The sequence below is a fragment of the Pithys albifrons genome, chromosome 19, assembly GCF_047495875.1.
Source record: "Pithys albifrons albifrons isolate INPA30051 chromosome 19, PitAlb_v1, whole genome shotgun sequence".
Classification (NCBI taxonomy): Eukaryota; Metazoa; Chordata; class Aves; order Passeriformes; family Thamnophilidae; genus Pithys; species Pithys albifrons.
In genome coordinates this window covers 2,877,275-2,893,903 of record NC_092476.1, presented here as the reverse complement: position 1 = coordinate 2,893,903, position 16,629 = coordinate 2,877,275, and the positions used below count along the sequence as shown (strand labels likewise).

The following is a 16,629-nucleotide window of genomic DNA, read 5'->3' as shown; positions in this document are numbered from 1 at the left end:
GCCATTGGCATTAGCAGAAACTGGTTCTCTGCTGCTTTTCTAGGGAGCACTGAGGGGTTTGCTGGCTTGGTCTGCCTCAGTGTGGGGATGTTCAGCAGCTTGGGCTGAGCTATTGGAAATCTGTTGGAAGGTGGTTGGAAAGAGATGTGCCAGTGGGTCCTCTCCAGCCTCCAGCCCTCCCTCCTTCTTTTTTAGAGCAACATATTTGTTTTGCAATTTCGGTTCTTCTTTCACTAAACAACCTCCAAAAATAGGAGCAGAAGAACTAGACAACCATGTTCACAAAGGTTTTCCCCAGAGCACAACGAGATGCAGCCTGGAGCAGTGTGGGTTGGACCAGACTGGTTGGGTGTCTGACCTTGCCCTGCTCCTGGCTGGTGAAATTTCTTCCCTGGCAGAAGACCAGGAGCCAGCCCTGGGCTTGTGGCCACCGCAGGGAACAAGGCTGGTGGTGCTCCTGGTGAAGGTCCAGGAGCTGAGCTGGTGCTTTTGTGCAGCCAGGAGGGGGGATCTGAGGTGAACGTCTGCTGCCTTGGGCTGGGGGCTGCTGTGGAGCTCGGGTGGGGCTGGGACCTGCAAGTGGTGTGTTCCTACCATGGAGTTCAGGCAGAGTTCAGCCCTGGGAGCTGCTGGAGACAATGCAAACCCACCTGCTCCTGCCAGCTGTGTGCTTCGCCCCTGCTCGAACCACTTGTCTGCATATCACAATGAACCTCAAAGCTCCTGCATGAAATAACACTTTATTATTAATAATAATAATAAGTAGAGGTAATTTGTGATTCTTGAAACTAGCCCAAGCCACCAAATTCAGATTGAGATCTGACTTCAGCCTCCTGAATGAGGGGTTTGGGCTGGTCCCTCTGCAGGCCTGGGAGCAGTTGTGAAATGTGGAGTTCAGCTCCCAAATCCCCTCTCCTGCCCCTGAGCTTTGAGAGCTGCGGTCTGGCTCCAGGCCAGTGTCTAACCATGATGAAAACCTCTCTGGTTTAGGGTGTGCCACCTGTTTTTCCTTTAATTATGATCTTCAGCAGGGTGAACTGCATTAATGAGATCTGGTAACTGCAGGGTGATCACTTGGCTTGCTGGCAGTGGTGGGGTTTGCTGTGGTGGAGAAACCTTTGGGGCTGGGGAGTCTCTGTGAATGAAATGATGTGACCTTGCTGATCTTTGGGGCTGTTTGTGCCATCTCTGCCTGCTGGAGAGTCCCAGCCTCTGCAGTGGCACAGGCTGCAGGAATGTTCCTGACAGGAGTGTGAGAGGTCATGGCCAGGCTTTTGAGGAGCTGAGTGCTGGGTGTGGCATGAAACTGTTCTGGGCTGGTGAGCAGCTCTTGCACATTTGGCTTGAGAGTGCTAGAAGGGAACTGCTCCCATCTGATCCATCTCGTTCCAAAGGTGGGGTGAAGCACAGAGAAACCCTTAGTCTGTTGGCAGGGTAGGTGGGGGAAAGCTTTTCCCATTTCTGAGGTGATCACAAAAGCTTTCTCTGGGTAAAATCTCTGACATCCAATCCATCCATGTGAGATGTGTCCACTGCACGGTCCTTTCCCAGTCACCAAAAGCTTCCCTTCCTCTCCTTGATCATCCTCTGTCACAGAACTCCATCCTTCAGGAACTCCATCTTTTCCCAAACAGCCTTAAAAGTCTCGGTTTACCTGAACAACTTTTGAAGCTTCCAGAATGACAGATCCAGGGAGACACAGAGGAACAGGGCACAGCTTTTAGAAAAGAAGTAAAAATAATGCTGAGTTTGCTTTTTTGGTGTGTGTGGCAGCTTTCAGGTTGGGTACCCAGCACAGTTCTTGGCTCATCTTGGTTTTCTTGGGTCCTTGGCAGAAAACAAACTCTGCTGTTTGCACAACTGACTGGTGGTAGATGAGTTTGTGCAATACAGGACAGTTTGTGTCATTCAAAACCAATTTTTTTTAATAAATACAGAAGCTCTGACCAACCAATTGACATTTTATGAACAATTTTTCAAAGCTGCAGGAGTACAGCCTCTCCCTTGTCCCAACAAGCGTGGGTGGGAGAGGGTTTGCAGCCCAGCCTGTGCCCCTGGGCACAGGGGTGGGCAAGTGATGGCCAGGTGGCTTTGGCCAAGCTGTGGTGCAGCTCTGCTTCCAGGGCTAAGGAGAAGCCAAGCCAGTGGGAACATTCCCCAACATCGTTTTCTGCCATTCACAGTAAGTTTTATTTATGTGTTTGCTTTTTCACATGCAGATGGGCAGCATCCATGGCTGGGAGCTGTGGTTTGCACCCCAGAGCCAAGTGAGTCGTCTCTCCCTGGCTCAGCCTCCGACTGAGCTGGCTTGGAGTGTCCACCTGGACTGTTCCTATCTCTGCAAAGTGGGGAGCTCATTCCACAAGGTTCCAGCAGAAGGCTTCTGACTGTTTGCATCATAAAACAGTGTTTAAAGTGTGGTTATGGTCAGCAAAGAGCCAGAGAGCAACTGTAAAACTGACATCTTAGGGATTTTTTAGTATTTATCCCTTGTCAATGGCTTCCTGTATTGAATTTGCTCAGTTTATGAGTCGCAGTGAGGTTTGTCCTTCCCAAATTCCTTCCTTTGGGAAGGTTTCTCCTTCCCAAATTCAGCATGGCAGCTGGAAGCTGATTCCCACATTGCTTTGCATGACAGAAGAGAAGCACTTGAATGCAAAGGGACACACAACCACCATGGCCTGGAGTCCCACAGGACCCAGGGCTGGACCCAGCTTAGAGCAATGCCTTGGCTCAGTGTCTGTGGACTGAGTGACCCATAGGACAATGTCTGTGTGTGGACTCCCTCTTCCAAGGAGTGTGGATTTGGGCAGCTTCTGGGAGGGCTCCAAGCTACGTGGTAGGTGCCCCAAAGGAGACTCCAACCCTCATTGAGCTGGCAGCAGAGCTCTGCCCATCGTGTTTCCAGGGAGAAGTGGCTTTTCCCCAAGAAGAGCCCAACCAGGAGACTGGTGACCATCCCACAGGGGAGATGGCTCAGATCAAGAGGGCTCTGCTGTGGGAGCTCTGGCTCGGAGCAACGGAGACTTTTGGACTCTGCAGCACCATCAATGGGTTTTATTGTCCTACAGGGTTTTGCTCCAACACTTAATTCAGCAGCTCCATTCATTTGGGTCAGGACATACATATATACCTTGGCACTTGGCTGCCAGGACAGGCCAAGTGGTTTTTTTACGCAGCCGTGGCCAAAAAGCACACGGCGAGGTAGGGAGGCTGCACAAAAATTCCTGCCTGCCTTGGGTGAAGTTCCTAGAATCTGTGGGGAGGTGCAGGGTGAGGGTTGGCACCGGTGCCACGGCCCTGCCGGCCTGGAGGAGGGCTTGGGAAACTTCTCAGCTTGACTTCGAACCGCTCCGTAAAAAATCCAGGGCAAACGTTGGAGGTAAACTGCTAAATCATGGCTTAAATCCCTTCCTCCGGAGTCAGATTCCACTCCCAGCACATCTGGAGAGGGGATGTGAAAGTCTGAAATTCACTCTCAGCACCCCCCTCCTTTCCCTTCCCACCTCCTCCCTGCCCACCCGGGACCTCCTTGAGCACGGGCAGGGATGGGGGGACACACAGGGCCAATTCCTGTCCTAGACGGGGTGAGTTGTGGCTGCTGCACTCACAGGGCTGGGTTTGTGTCTGAGCTGGGTGTGGGCTCTGCTCCTTCCCCACAAAGGTGAGGTCTCGAGGTTCTGAAGCTGGAAAAAGCCCCAGTCCAGTCCTCGAGATCCTTTCTTTGTTTTCGCCCTGATCTTTCCTTGGCTTTTCCCTCATAAATTTCTATTTTCCCAATGGATTTGTATTTTCTTAGTCGAAAGGTCTTGTACAGAGAAAATCCCTTGATGGGCATTGGGTGGTGATGGGGCTCTATGGTTGAATTTGGTGTCATCTGGAAGTAGATGTGTGAACAACAGGGAATATTGTCCATATCTAAGGCAATCTGTGCCTCTTGGCACACAGGGAGAGCTGGCAGAGAGGAAGGGCAGCAGTGGGCATGTCACTCTCCAAGGAAATCCCCTTTATTCCCCCCAGAAATGCATCCCCTTAAACCTTCACTATCCTCCTTCCACTGCCAGGCCTTGAGTCTTGACTTGTGAAAGGAGAAAACATATTTTTCTTCAAAACCTGTCCCCAAAGGCTGGAAATCCCACTGGAACTGAGTAGGGAGAGGTGGCACAGCCATGGGCAGAGGGGGTGAGAGGATGGTGTGCCACCAAGGGTCAGTTGGCTCCCGGAGTTGTCTTTGCTGCTCCCAGGAAATTGTGTTAAACAATCCTGGCCTCTAAAAGACCATTCCAGGTGCTCCATCAAGCTTTTGGCACTTCATAGGCACCTCTTCCCAGGGCTGCCTGGGGGTCCTCGTGGGGTTCTGAGCTGCTTTTTAGTGTCAAACACACCTTTATTTGTGATTTCCCCTCCTTCTACTGCTGCTCAACCCCTCATTTTTGGAGGGATCTTTGCTCTTCCCTGGGGCTGTTTTGCAGGAGTTGCTGTTGGTGGGTTGGATGATATGGGGGACTGCTGACTCTGGAGGTCTTCTGGAGTGTTTTGTTCCCAAGGATGGCACTGAGGTGTTGGATCCCAGAGCTATCCCAGATCTGTGGGCTGTGGGGAGAAGGAAAGCCCCATGGGAAGGCAAAGTCTCCTCAGTGCCACCTCACGAGGCCAGAGAGGCACCTTTGGCACCGTTGGAAAGTCCTTGACATCTCTTGTCACAACACTGATAAAAAGGGATCATGGAAAGCGTGGGAATGCTGGCAGGGTTGGCTGAGCCTGCCTGACCTCCCCTGGGCACTGCCTGTGCTGCCCCACAACATCTCTGTTTGGTTTGAGTGGTGAAAGTCCATGTGAAGAATGAGAGGAATCCTGCTGGCTCCAGGGGGGTTGGGATGCTGGGGGTCCTCCACATGCCCAGTGCAGGTGTGGGGTAATGACAATTTTGGGATAATATCTTCCAAAGTTCTGGTTTTCACACTCCTTTGAAGGGCTACAGGGCTTGTTGCTTGAAAATAAAACCATGAAAAAAACATGCATGAAAAAAACATGCTGAAAAATGTCTATATTTTATATTTTACCCTCCTCTGCTGTGTTCCTTCTCAGGAACTATTTGTCCATCTCATCAGGGTCTTAGAAGTGTTCAGCAGAGTCCCAAATGAAAGGTAAAAGCCTGGGATGTCCAAGTGCAGGGTGTCTCATTTTGGGGTGATGTGTTTTTAAATCCAAGTCCTTTCCATATCAGTATCTGCCTGTGGTTAATGGGTTACAGACACAGGCCCTTCCAGCTCCTGCCCTGGGGTGCCCTGGCCTGGTCTCATGACTGAGTTGAATGGGGCCAAGAAATATTGACAGGCTACAAAACCTCCCAGGGCAGCCTCTTCCATTGCCTGACCACCCTTTCTATGAAGAATCTTCTTTCTGTGAGTCTACAAACCCACTCTTGTTTAATTAAGGTGGCATTGAGCACCCTGGTCTAGTGGAGGGAGTTGGAATGAGATGTTCTTTGAGGTCTTTTCCAACCCAAACCATTCCATGCCTGAGGTGATAAAACAGGCATAAACTCCTGAGCCACTTGCTCTGTATGAGGAGCTTATTTCAGTTCAGCTTAAGCCCATTCCTAACCAGTTGATACCAAGAGAGATCCCCAGGGTGAGTGGCACCAGGACACCTGGCACAGGTCAGGGTCACAGGGGAGCTTTAACCCTGTCTTTAGACCTGGTGTGAACCACTGGGGTTTTGGACATCACTTCATTGACAATGTCCAGCTGAAGCACTTGGTGCCTGGGGACAGCAGCAGTTCCCCCACCTGCCCTTTGCCCTGTTCTCCCTTTGAGGAATATTTGGCCTTCCCTGTCCAAGCCTTTTCCCACTCCTCTTGTAACTGTGCTCACAAGGAAATCTTCAAAGGCTCAGTCCTATCAATTTTCCCCACCATATGTTCTCATTAAAAAATTTATTGTGCACTTTATCTTAGGATTATTTGCCATCAATTAATAAAACATGTTGCAAGCTTCAAATGAACATTCTCCCCTCCCCACTTCCCTTTAATGAGGGAAAGGACAGAGAAATATGAAAAAAAGTTACCATGACAGATGGTGTTTTTTAACCTTTCTTTTGCCCAATCTGGGGAAAAAATGGTTTTTCTCAGAATATTGGCATGGGTTTTTAATTATGAGTTACATCACTTGGAGGTCTAATCCAGAGCTCAGTGAGCTCAGCCAGCCTGGAATTCGTTCATGTGTTCAGGTAGATGGTGCTGACACAGAGACATGCAGAGGGGATGGGGGCTGTGGGGTGACACTGGGGGTGGTGAGTCCCCCATCTCTTCCAGGCACTGGGAGGGGTGAGGAAAACTGCAGAATCCACTCCTGGAAGCAAAGGGTTGGCAACTGCTGCAGCCAAAGGCTCCTAAAGGTACGTGGTGTTGGCAGCCAAAATGTCATGTTGTCCTTGGCAGTGGCGTCCTGGTCTTGTAGGTAGCCTTGGGCTCTGGTGGGGGCTTCAAAAAGTGGCTTTGGGGGTTTTTCCCAGAAGGAGAGACCTCCCTGCTGTGCCCCTTCCCATGGGGAATATAATCCCAGGTTTAGGGGGAGGAAGGGTGATGTGGAGGAGCCCAATGAGCCCCAAGCTGATGGGTGACCCTCCCTCTCCTTCCCTGCTTGGTGAGATCAGAGTTGTGGCTTTGCCCTCCTGCTGTGTGGAATTTTGGGCTGTCCAGGGTTGGTGGTGGGGATGGGGCAGGAGGAAAAGCAAACAGAACATCCCTCAGCAGCGCTGCAGGTGCTGCAGGGCTGGGACATGGTGTCCCCTGCGGGGCCTTCCCTCGTGTCTGTGCCTACCAGGGGCCAATAAACCCAGCAATGATGCACACAGACAGTTCCTTGGGCAAACAGATGTGTGGGGAGAGACCTGGCTGTGGGCAGCCTGCTGGGAAAGTCCTGGGCAGGTGGGAATTGTAGAGTTAAACACTCCAGTCTCACTTGGCTGTGTCTGGGCTTTGATTTATGCTTCTGATTGGATGTTTGCCTGGCCTGATCAGAGAGTTTGGGCAGCAGTGCATGTTGACTCTTGGTGTTTAGCTCTGGGTAAAGTTTAAACAGGACTTATCGTGGCTCTGACACCTCGCGGAGGCTTCCCTGCTGTAATTACACATTTCATGCCATCCCTCACACCGGGCTCTGCTGCGTGGCTGGCCCACAGAGTCACAGAAATTCAAAGAAAAAAGGTACACTTGCAAAATGAATTCATGGAAAAGCTTATTCGACACCTCTTCTAATTTTAAAATAACCCCACTGCCCTCAGATCCTGTGGCCATTTCTCTCCTCGCTTGTGCTGGTGGAATATAAATCCTGGAGTGATCTGAGGTCAGTGAGGCCCATTCAGCCCTTCAGAAAGTGTTCACTGCATTGCCCATATTGCTCCAGTTTGTCCCAGAAGCAGCTTTGGGCTCTGCTGGGACTGGAACAGCCTCATGTGGGAGGAAAGACTCGTTTTTGGGTCTGGCATGCAGTGAGACTCCACAGGGCTGGGTCAAAATGGTAACTCTAATTTGGGGCCATCTCGTATTTTTTTTCACCCAGTTCATCTTCTTTTGCTTTTAGTAGAAATTGCTTAAATTAACACTGCCAGGTTTGTTCCCCCACATTTCTCTCACCCATGGAAGGATGGAGGAACCTGCTCTGCCTGCAGTTTTGGGGGCTTAGATGGCAAATGGCTGCCCCAGCTCTGTTTGAACCCTCCCACACAGGTAGGAGGAGGGGATGGGGGCAACTTTTAGAAGGGGATGGGGACAATATTTACCCCCCCTCAGCCCAAGTGTTGTCCATCAAATTTCCCAGTCAAGGTCCACCAGAGAGGTGCATTGGCAGTGGGGTTTAACACACCATTCCCAACCTGATGAGAGCACTGGCCTTGAATAAAGCTCGTGCTAAATAACACTGAACTAATTTAATTTTATGCCTTGATTTTTATGAGGAACAATTAAGAGAAAAACCAGCAGAACGTAATTATTGCACCTTGATGTCCCTGGGCCAAAGCCTGAGCTGAGGTTAAATATGACAGCTTTTATCTGGGATCTGATAGGGCTGTTATTCATTGTATTAAAAGTTTGCCAAGAGAGGCTTCACTGAAAATTAACCATGTTATCTCAGTGAGTAATATCCTGGTTTTATCATGTGGAATAAATAAGTAACATAGACTTTAGGCTTTGCTTAATGAGGTTACACCGAGTGCAGGGTGAGGAAACAGTGTTAACACCAAGGCAAGGAAATGGTGATTAAGGTGAGATGAAACTGGAACAGAAAGTGCCCCCAGTTTTCTTACATAACGACAGATCTTGTATTACTGTTAATTATATTATGCAACAGGAATAGGATGGAATTTGGCTCTATCTAGCACCAGTCCTGGGTGAAAAACTCTTCAAACATCTCACTGATTTCTCAGGAAAATACCACTTGTGTGATGCTCCTGACACCGTTTCCTCACCTTGACCAGTTGTGGTGGTTTGACTTTGAGCCAACCTGGTGAAGCAACTCCTTTGACCTGGTCTGAGGAGCCCTTTCCACTTCATCTCAGTGGTGTTTCTCTCACCCTGGATCCCCAACCTGCTCCTCTGCACTGTGGCACCAACAAACCCAGACTCAAACTGATGTGAAGGATCAGCAACGCTGAGGGGGAAAAGCCCAAAATTAGAATCACAGAGTGCCTCAAATTGGGAAGGATCCATAAGGATCATTGAGTCCCACTCCCAGCTGGTGAGAGCTGAGCTCTGATTGGTCATGGCACGTGGACCTGGCTTGCCTGAGCGTGTGTGATGGGCCAGAAGAGCTGGACAGGCACTTCCTTCCTCAAGGAACTGATGGAATTTCTTTAGGTGAACAGTTAAATCCTGTGGAATGTGTCTGTGACACCAGTGGGAGCGGTGCTGGCTGAAGCCAAGGGAAGGAAAGGGTTGGCATTTTCCTGGCTGCTGAATCCCAGAGTGTGGGGACATCCCATCCTGTGGCACAGGCTGGTGGGGACAGAGGGGCCACTCCCTCTTGCTGCTGGTCTGGGTTTGGGAATCCATTGCCCTGATTAATTAACCAATTGCCTGCCTGTTGTCATGGGCAGGGTGTTGATTAGTCCAATTCTGGACTTCACAGAATGTTCGTGGTCAGAAGGGCCCCACAAGGATCATCAAGTCCAACTCTGAAGTGAATGGCCCACACGAGGGAAAACCCACAGCCTTGTTTGTAGCACGGTGCTCTGAGCTCATCACTAGCCAAGAGCTTATTTCATGTGAACCAAAGAGTATCCCCTGCCCTGGCTGCACTCTGGTCTCCCTTCCAAAAAGGAACTTCTTCCTTCCCCTCCAAAATAATAACATTGAAGAGCATGAAAAAAGTGAACAACCTGCTCATCCCTTTGTGCCAGTGGATGTTAATAATCCCAGGAATACTCTTGTTCTCTGGGCCATCATCATCCATAATACCTCCAGAAATCGCTTGGGTAGTTTTAATTATGTTTGTGCCTTTTCTTTCAGCCCTTGTTATCTCTCGGGTTCCTCCACGCTGGGGGAAGGGTCACGGCATCCCAGCGGCTTCTCTAAAGCGCCTTTGTTTTCCCTGTGCAGGTATTAAGTTGGTGGCACAACAAGCCCCGAGTGCATTAGTTTCACTTTCCTGCCCTCCTGTGCCTGAATGCAGAGCTTGTGCATCCCCGTGCCAGGAGCCAGCCCGGCACAGGCAGCCCGAGGGATGCAGGTGGGCAGAGCCAAACTCTGCCAGAAGTGACAAGAAGGGAAGAGAGAGGGAGAAGGAGAGAAAGGGAAAGCGGTGGAGAGAAGGAGAGAAAGGAAAAGCGATGGAGAGAAGGAAGAGCTGGGAGTGGACAAAAAAAAGTAAATCTTGTCTGTGTGTGGTGGAGTTTCTGTGGAGATCTTTGCAGGGTGGTGTGGTTAAAGAAATTAATGCTCAGAACAAGGATGGGGCGCTGCCTTCCTGTGTGCCCGAGGGGAGACTGTGCCAGTGGCCTCCATGGGAAGGTGATGTTGGGGAGAACAATCACTGGGCTGTTGGGCCGTGCCTGGTGCTATGAATGGAGCTTAAGAAAAGGTGTCCTTGGACTGTTGCTACACCCCCTCATCTTCTCCATGCCCGGCGTGTGCCTGCTCGCTGCCACTGCCTCCTGGCACAGCCTGGCAGTGCAGAAACCCGGGCTATAAATGGTGGGATCAGAGCACACTCCAGCCTCATTCCCCACTGGGACAGCAGCTGCTCATCCATCTCCAGCAGGGTGGGCTTGGGGTGGTCTCTGCTCTCTGGGAAGCTCTGGAATTGCTGAGAGCAAAGTCAAGGATTGAGGCAGAGCAGGGGGAGCTGGTTCTGAACAGGGTTTTTGAGGGTAACTTGTCCTTCAAGCTGGGCCCCATGAGCAGCTTTGGTGTTTCCTTGCCAAGGAGTGGAAGGATTTTGGCCCTGCACCTACCAGGTTGGGTTGTCCAGTACACTGCAGCTCCTGGCTGGGAATGCCCCCTGCTCCACCAGGAATGAGGGCCATGCCATGACACCATGTTGTTCCAGGGAGGCTGGGTGTCCATTCTGCAGAGGAGCCTTGGGATCCCCACCAAAGATGAAGAGGATAACGATGAAGAGCCTGGCTTTGGAATGGCTTCACACAGACCCTCGGATGTGTAGGTATGTCTGTGCCTTTATGTGTGTGTGTAAGTACAGCATAACATGCCTTCCCTCTGCTCCTGGCCTGGCTGGGCTGTGCATGCACTTTGTGTTATTATTGCTGCCAAACAGGGTGAGGGGAAAGGTGTTAGAGCTGTGTGTCCCCATTAGGAGAATGGAGGGATGGCTGTGGGCACCTGGGAAAGCCTGATCTGGGAGTTAAACACAGGCTTGTGTTCAAAGGAAGTATTTTCCATTTCTGCTTATGCCTTTTGCCCAGGGCAAATTGCTTAGCAAATCTATCTGCCTCAGTTTCCCTCTGTTGGACAAGAATTGTGTGAGTTGTGGACACTGCCAGTGGTGGTGAGATAGGGAGGGAGGGAGAGCAGGGTCTGTGCATCAAGCATTGATGTGACCTCTTAAATGGTGAGAATGAAACTGGAGTTGCTTCAGTGTTCCAGAGAATCCCACTGGGTCTGCACTGTGCTGAGTACCAAGGATCTGCTCTGAGCACTGAAGTGAACAGGAATTAGTAGTGACTGAATCAGAGGTGGAGGAAAAAAAGCAGCTTCCCTCAAGTTTGTCATTGGTTGATGTTAAGAGAAGGTCTCCTGCTGGTTTTATCAAAAAAAAAAAAAAGAGAGAAAGCAGCAGATGCAAAGGACACCTCTGACACTGTATCTGACAGAGCACCACGTGCAGCACTGAGCTGTGAAATGGTCTGTCATCACACTCCAGGCTTCAGATCTACCCAGGCCATCCACTCTGCAGGGCAGGAATGTGCTCTGTGCCTGTGCCACTGCCCAAGGGCAAGGCACCCTCTGCTGTGTCACCCTGGGAGGACTCGGGTGCCACCTCAGTGTCACTGGATAATGCAGCTCCCAGGGAGGTGTGACAGCACTGCCCAGCAGGGAGCAGATGGAGCAGGAGTTCCTTTTTCCCTGTGCACCCCTCAGCTGATACTTTGTGACTGGGTTTCATTCTCACAATGCCTGGTAAAGATAAAACAACCTTTTCCTGTTTCGCAGTAAAGAAATGGAGTCAGAGGAGCAGCTGTGGGGCTTGTGCAAACTCCCGTGGAAAATGGGAGAGACCAGGGAAAGGAGAAAACCCACTGGGCTCTATTGGGGTCACCCTTTATTGGGGTAATGTAGATTAGCTTCGTGGTGGTTGAGGAGGCAGAGACAACTCAGGCTGCAGTGGGATCAAAAGGCTCACCCAAGACAAAGGACTTTATTTTTAGTAACAGCTTCACTTTTATCAACTCCTGTATCCAACATGCCAGCACACTATTGGTCAGCAATTCACCTCACATACATGGAGAGATTCTGCTGGCTACAAGGCAGCCACACTCTACAGGTGGCTCTCTGGTCCGTAAGGATGCATAAATGAGTCACCTCAGAACTTAAGAGATCCAGGCAGCCTAGAACTGCAGCCCAGAACAGCAGCCTGGAACCGCAGCCTGGAACCACAACCCGGAACTGCAGCCTGGCGTTGGGGTCACCCTTTGTCGGGGTAAGGTAGATCAGCTTTGTGGTGGTCAGAGGAGGCAGAGACAGCTCAGGCTGCAGTAGGATCAGAAGGTTCACCAAACACAAAGGACTTTGTTTTTAGTAGCTTAACAAACTCAGTTCCATATCTTGCTTATTTAGGACTAGTTCACACACTGTGAGGCCTTGCAGGGCTCCTCTGCAGCCCTGATTTCCCCCCTTCATTGACTGAGGGCTGAGGGATGGGCACAAACCCCGTAGATAACCAGCCAAGAGCTCTCCTTGCTGCCTGAGGTAGGTTGGACCCCGTGTGGCACGTCGGGTGGGCACAGTGCAGCCCTGAGCACTCCTGCTGGTTCCCTACCACTCTTTGTTGGCCTCTAACTCCAACGTTCTTCTTTGATAGTGTATTTATTTGCCTTTTTTTTTTCCTGTTGCAGAACAAGCAGTGCTGTGAGAGGGTTGGGGGTGTTGCTGTGGAGAGGGTTGGGTGGTGAGGGGAGCCTGGCTGGCAGTAGCCCGGGGCTGTCATAAAAGGAACTGAAATGGGAGTGTTAACGCTTTGGCTTAGTTATGGAGAAATGGTTTTACTGTTTGAAAAGAAATTGCAGCAATAATATGTCTGGGAGGGTCTGGGAGCCCCTCCAGAGGCTTGGGAGCAAGTGCTGGCTGGAAGGAACTGGGAGCACTGGGGGTGTGGGTGGGGAGACAGAACTGCAGATCATTTTGGCTGGAACAGACCCCTGCAGGGCTCCAGTGCAACCCTGCTCAGAACAGGGACACCCACCCTGGGTTGCCTGGGGCATGTCCAGGGGAGGTCTGAGTAAGGTCTCACATCCCCTCTGGGTCCCTGTCCCAGTGTCTGATCACCCTGATGGTGAAAATTATTGCAGAATGGTTTGGGACCTTAAAGCTCTTCTTGTTCCACTCCCTTGCAGCACGTTGAGGATCAGTCTCTTCTCCCAGGCAATGAGCAACAGAACTAAAGGGAATGGCCTCAGTCTGTGCCAGGGGAGGTTCATGTTGGATATCAGGAGGAATTTCTTCATAGAAGAGGTTGTCAGGCATTGGAAGGAGCTGCCCAGGGAGGTGATGGAATCCCCATCCCTGGAGGTGTCCAAGAAGTAACTGGATGTGGCACTCAGTGCTCTGGGCTGGGGACAAGGTAGAAATCAGTCACAGCTTGGACTCCATGACCTTGAAAGTCTTTTTCACCTATGTGATTCTGGGATTCTGTGTCTTCAGAAGAGCATCTTCAGCCAGCCTGGTCCTCTGCTGGCACAAGTCAGATTAATTCCCCTGGAGCCAAAAGCTCCTAGAACAACAATCTGCTGGGAATTATGAATAAATGCAAATAGTGTTTGTTTGATTTTCTTCTCAGGTCTGGCCAGGAAACCTTCAAGCAGCAGCACTTTCCCTTTTAAGCAGGTAAGTGCCTTTTAAAAACATACACGGGAGTGTCTGTGCTCCTCTGTGTGTGGCTGTAAATCTTTCTGGGCTTTTAAACAGCCACTCACATGGTCACTTCATTTCGTGAAATTAATGGCTGTGAGGAGCTGGAGAGTGGGATGGGACACCTACTCTGAACTGGAGAAGGGAGAGCAACTGTGGCCACGTGGGGAATGGGATGGTGGGGAGCAGAGTGGAGCTAGAGGAGACCTGGACAGGCAATGGGTGGTGGTTGAGCTTCTCGTCCAGCCTGGGAGACTGGTGGGGATGATCATCCCAATGCTGGCATGTGGGTATTGGTTGATGGGGAATCTGAGTGAGGACATAAGGAAATTCTCTAAGAAGAGATGTGAATGATCAAATCAGCTGACATTTTTGGCTTAAATATTTATGTTTTAAATTCTCTAACTAAAAAATATGGGATTTTTTTTTGTTTTCATATTAATTTTTCAATGTTTTCCCATGAAAGACAGAACGAGTGGGAAGTGTAACCCAGCCTCCAGTTTTCTGTCCCAAACCAGTTTGGACCAGCCATCTCAACAATCTAATCATCTGCTGGTTTGGTTTTTCCCCCTCCTTTACAAACAGCAGGCCAAGTATCATTAAAAAAAATAAATTCAAATCACCAATTAAAAAAAAAAACCCAACCCAAACTAGCAGCCTTTTGCCATCCATGGCTGGTGTATTTTTCCTTTGGAAGTTGGCCACCCCAAGCACACACAGGGCTCTGTGTGAGCCTCCCTGGCCTCGGAGGGAGCGGAGCAGAAAACCTCCCTGTGCCGGGATGGGCTGGCGGGGGGAGCGGCGCCGGCGGGAGGGGCGAGCGCGACGCAGCGCTTGGAACTGAGTTCCTTTCTCTATTTTATTTAGATTAGGTTCTGCTCAGCAGGGTGATTTCTTAATTAGAGCAGCCCAGTGGTGCAGGCCTGTCGCTCCAGACCCCTGCTCTGCCTTCTTAAGTTTCACGAGGGAAGTTGTCGTGCCTTATTTCCTGAGCTCTAATACTCGGGCGGTGAGCAGGGATTTCAATGGGAGGAAAAGACATGTAATTTAATCATCTTTATTAGATTTTGGGTGAAGGAGGGGGCAGAGCAGGAGGAACCGTGTCCTCTGCTTGTCTCTTGACTTTCTCTTCTGCTTCTGGTGGCCAGACATGCGATTTCACAGCAGAGGCAGCAGAGAAGGGATGGTTCTAAAAGACCATGCGGGGATGGATTTTTTTGTCCTGATTTATGGAGTTTTCCTGAGCAGTTGTTGTTATCTCAGTCTTGGGCACATGCATGAACCTGCATGGATCCATCATGGGGTTGTTAATGACTAGGTGTGATTAAAAATTCTCATTTTTAATCTACTTGGTCAGCAAAAGGGAATCCCATCCCTCCAAAGGGTGTTGCTGGGAGCTGGGGGAGAGGGAAGGGATGAGAGGGTGGTAGGGTTGGTTCAAGCAGAGTAAATGGGGAAGAAAAATGTGGAATTTTTCAAATCTACTTCGTTTCATGGTAGTGGCTCAAAAGTTTAATTATTCCTCTTATCCTTACCGGGAAGAGCTGATGTGAGTGCACTGAGGGGCACTGTGAGTTTTGGTGGACAGAGAGTGAGGACACCTGCCCACACCAAGGCCTACACTTACCCACCACATCCCCAATTTTTACTTAATTTTTACTTAATTTAAATCAGTGCTAATCTGATGCCAACAGAGCTGAGCTATTCAAGCCTTGCCTTCTGTATCATACACGCTCAGCTGAGACTTCACAGCTTAAAACATATTAAACAAAGCTCAGTGGGGAGCAGGGGGGACACATTCACATTTAATTCAAACAAAATCAAATTCTGGATTTTTTAATAAATCCATTTAATGGCTTGAACAATGGTTGGAGAAGCAAATATTTGTTATCTGGAGACACTGTATTCTCTCCCTCCTCACCACATGGGTTGGAGTTATTATTTTCTGGATGGCCCTCTGCAAGGCTCTGTGTGGAGGATGGGAGAGGTTTGTAACTCAGGAATGGGCTTCTCGTCTCAAAGGGATTCCTGTTTTTCCGTGGGATGGGATGGTTCTGATTATTCTGGGAGTGGGTGAGAGCTGGTGATGGTTACACAGTGCTGTGTGGTGGGCACTGAGTGGGTTTGGGGGCAACAAGAGGATGCTGAGCTGTGGAGGGGCTGAAACAGGTGGCTGCTCACACCCCCTGGGACAGGTGGTGGTGGGGAGGGAAACATCTCCTGTGTGATCAGAGTTCAGCAGTACCTTAAAAAAAAGCCCTTTTTTCATTCCCATAGGAGTCACTTTGCGTTTAGAGAAGGAACTCCCTAGCTGCAGCTGGGCTGTGTCAGGGTGATGTGGTTCAAGCGGTGTGTTTTGGGGGCTGTGTGGGCTTCATGGGGTTTAGCAGCTGTTTGTGTTTGCTGCCTCTCCCTACGTGCAGGTGCTCCGTGGGCAGTGCTGTGGTGCTGGGGGTGGCTCCCTCATTTATCCTGCTGGTGACAGGGGGGAAAATTGGCTGGAAAACTTCCTCTTTGGGGACAGGGGTGTGAGTCAGTAGCCACTGTAGTGTCACCTGTGGCATGCTGGAGGATGAGGGAGCTGCTAGTGGGGCACTGGGAGAGGCACTTGTCAGATTTGGGGAGTGTTGCAGGGCTGTGGGGAAGACCTTGTGGAAATGCTGAGTGGGATGTGCTTGTCCCAGGACATATCCATGATCCCATCCTTTTCCCACTGTGTGGGAGCCAGCACAAACTTCCCTGGGGAGCAGAGGTGCTTTTGTACCAGGTGTTGTTTGAGAAGCCCACAGTGCACCATCCCCAGGTGGACAGGCTGTGAGAGCAGCTGCAGGTGCCAGGGAAAACTTCTGCTGGCACATCCTACCTGTGAGTTTGCATCCTGGGGGACCCACAAACCCCACTGCTCCTGGCCAGATGGGTTATAGCAGTGGAAAGTTGTGTTTTGAGGGGAAGCTGCAGCAGCTTGAAGTTTGGTTTCTGAGAGAGGCAGCAAGAAATTACAAATTAAAACCAGAAAGCCCTTTCACCCCTCCAACTCTCGATTCCTT

The 16,629-nt window shown here is 50.3% G+C and overlaps 1 long non-coding RNA gene across 1 annotated transcript in view; it reads left to right on the top strand.

The window, feature by feature from the left end:
- The first annotated feature begins 13,526 nt into the window (after positions 1-13,526).
- LOC139680764 (uncharacterized) overlaps positions 13,527-16,629 on the top strand; it is a 31,592-nt gene continuing 28,489 nt past the window's right edge. Inside the window, exon 1 of the long non-coding RNA XR_011699408.1 lies at positions 13,527-13,558. This is a non-coding gene — a long non-coding RNA (uncharacterized lncRNA). The remainder of the gene's footprint in view (positions 13,559-16,629) is intronic.